We start from the raw sequence: 2,891 nt of genomic DNA, 5'->3' as shown, positions 1-2,891 counted from the left end.
AAAAAAAAAAAAGAAAAAAAAAAGTTACTTGTAATAAAACTCACCAATTTTAAATTTATGATGTAATCATTTAAGGAGGTTTGTAGAATTATTCAGCCATCAGCAGAGTCACACTTTAGAATATTTTGCCTTTCCCCAAATTCCCTCAAGCCTCTGCACAGTCATTTCCTAATCTCTGATGCCCATGACTGGGCCCCAACAAAATAAAATTTGGAAAACCGACATTATTAAATTTCAACTTTTCTTAGATTGGGAATTTTTATAGTAACTCATTGTCTTAGTTTTGTGACATTTAGAGGAAATATTGCATTTTAGGCACTTTTTTGAGGAACTTAATAATAGTCCTTTTCATTGCTCTTTGTGAGTTGTTTCATTTTTACTAATAACTGATAGTTGCTACCAAACCTGGTCTGGCTAGCCTAAATGAAGGAGCTAAAAAAATAATAATAATCTGCTATAATAAATAGAGATAGATGATGAATTTGCAAATAAGATTATATGGAGTTAGTATTGTACCATCTTTATTCTTGCAGAAATTTTGTTGGTAACATTAGAGATTCTCCTCACATGCTTGGAATGCCTCTCATTGTCTTCTTCAGGTTGCAAGGGCTCCAGAACAGTGGCATAAAGGTGAGTGCAAGATTTTTACTGTAGTGGATCGAAACCACAGAAGTCTGGAACAGAGGCTGGGTTCCATGATAAGGGTTTTAGGAAGCTGAATGCAGGTGTGTCAGGCTATGTAATTATGTGCAGCTCAGGATACTTCTCCAAGTTCTCTTCAGATATAGGAGGAATTCATTTTTGGGGGTTTGAAAAACTGGGTTTTCTTTTTCTGTGCTGGCTGTCGGGCAGGAGACACTAACTCCAGAGGCCATCTCCATTCCTTCTCACCTGGCCTTTTCCATTTTCCAACCAATAGCAGCTCATGGAGTCCTTCTCAAGCTCCCATTCTTTCTGATGTCACCTTCTCCTGACAGCTAGAGAAACCACTGGCATGTATGCAATGATGTGATTAGATCCAGTTTACACAGGTAACCTCATCATCTTAAAGTCATATAGCTGGCATGTAACAACATAATCACAGGAATGATGTCTCGTCACCTTAACAGGCTTCAGAGACAAGGGTGTGGCATGTTTGGGGACCATTTCAGAAATTCCATCTACCACAGTCGGACACTCACATTCTCCCATCTGCAAAATACATTCATCCTCTCCCCTAAGGTTTCCAAATTTCATGTCATTAAAGCATTAGTTCAAAGTGAAAAATGTTATGTAGACCACATCAGATCAAAAGTTTAAAATCTTATCTTAATCATCTACACCAAGTGTGAATGAAGCTTCTGAGGGTGTCCATTAAGTCCAGATGCTTGACATAATTCCCTTCCCTCTATTAACCTATTAAACTCAACAAACAGCTTATCTGCCCTCAGTGTGCAATGATGGGACAGACATAGAAAAACGATTCTAGTGATTCTTGTTCACAAAGGGGGAAGGTGGAAGTAACAAATAGTCACTGGTCCAAAACCTTTTTGAAATGGGGCTGAGCAAAGCCCAGCAGAAATTTCTTGGTTAGGATCCACAACCTGTAACTAACCCTCTGTGACACGGGCTTTGCCTCTGGGCTCTGCATTTCTTTCTATCTTTACAGAAATCATTTTATTTTCCTTCTTCTCCTACTCCTTTGGTTCTTCCCCTTTCTCCTTATGGCAGCATCCTCCCCTTAATCCTTGGCACATCATCCCCAGCAGAATTAGTCAAATGTTGCCCATGTCATTGACCCTGACCATCTCCATGAGGGCTGTCCTTGTGACCCCCTGCTCCCCTGGGACCCTCTTCACTGACCTGACCTCTCTGTCATGATTGCTTTCAGCTGACCTGGCTGGTTTAGGAAAAAACCTAGAATTGTGGAGACCCAGAACCAATCTCTGCCCTCTCTTGTCTCCAAGAGAGGAAGAAAACAACAGGTATCGTCATGGAGAAATGACCCACGTGAGGGCTTAGACTCTCCAGCAGTTACAGCAGAGGAAACTTCCTGAAGAATGGTGGAGCTGAGATCCCAGTCCCGGAAAGCAGGTTTGTGTTAAGCACTATTTAATCTTTATGTCCTCCCTGCCCTAATCTGCCAGCCAGCGAATGACAACTGACCGAGTATAAATACTAGGACTACAGAACCATGATAAAGGGTTTGTCCAAGGAAACACCCTTTTACTATTTTTGTTTTCACAGTGGAAATTGCTGTTTTTCATCCAGAGTTTTCTGAAACGCAGCAGTGAGTTCCTAGAAGGTGAATTAGGTGCTTTGGACCTGGAGGCTGAGGCCAAGGCTTGTGTGGTCGATCTGCTGCCACCATGTGGTGACGGAGCCTGGGAGAGTCTTAGTCTTTCTTGGCTTCACTTTTCTTGTCAGTAAGGTAAGGGCTTATTGCTCCCCTCTGAGGTCCCTTCCTGCTGTGTTTTCTCTGAGTCTCTGAGGAACTGAGATGGTTTTTAACGCCGCACAGCACCGGCAGCTGAGACCTGACTCTGTCTCCTGCAGGAACCTGAGCTGAGTCCACACCCTGGAAGCCCAGAACTGAGGGAACAGATGAAAGAAAGAAAGTCAGCAGGTTTAGGGGATGAGAACAACCCACAAAGGACAAGCCATTGGTACATGGAAACCAACGAAGGGGGGAATAAGAACAAATTGGGACAGAAGCCTCAGGGGAAATGGGCAATGCCTATCATCATCCAAACCCTCAAGGAACAGCGCAAGCTGAGCAGTGGGGACTGAGAGAAACTTACTCCACAGGAGTTTCCTGCCCCTGGCCATGGAGAGCCACAGGGTGGATCAGAGCTGGTTTATAGTGAGGGGCAGCAGCAACTCCAAGAGGGGGAAGATGCGACCATGAGCTC

General features: G+C 43.3%; 1 long non-coding RNA gene across 1 annotated transcript in view; it reads left to right on the top strand.

The window, feature by feature from the left end:
* LOC108544972 (uncharacterized) overlaps nt 1-2,891 on the top strand; it is a 16,085-nt gene extending 13,194 nt beyond the window's left edge. The window contains exons 2-6 of the long non-coding RNA XR_001889994.1: nt 534-630; nt 1,871-2,073; nt 2,227-2,410; nt 2,536-2,645; nt 2,788-2,891. This is a non-coding gene — a long non-coding RNA (uncharacterized LOC108544972). The remainder of the gene's footprint in view (nt 1-533; nt 631-1,870; nt 2,074-2,226; nt 2,411-2,535; nt 2,646-2,787) is intronic.

Source organism: Rhinopithecus bieti, unplaced genomic scaffold (assembly GCF_001698545.2).
Source record: "Rhinopithecus bieti isolate Rb0 unplaced genomic scaffold, ASM169854v2 scaffold_28523, whole genome shotgun sequence".
Lineage (NCBI taxonomy): Eukaryota > Metazoa > Chordata > Mammalia > Primates > Cercopithecidae > Rhinopithecus > Rhinopithecus bieti.
The sequence above is the reverse complement of the archived record's forward strand: the minus strand, read 5'-3'. Positions and strand labels throughout refer to the sequence as shown.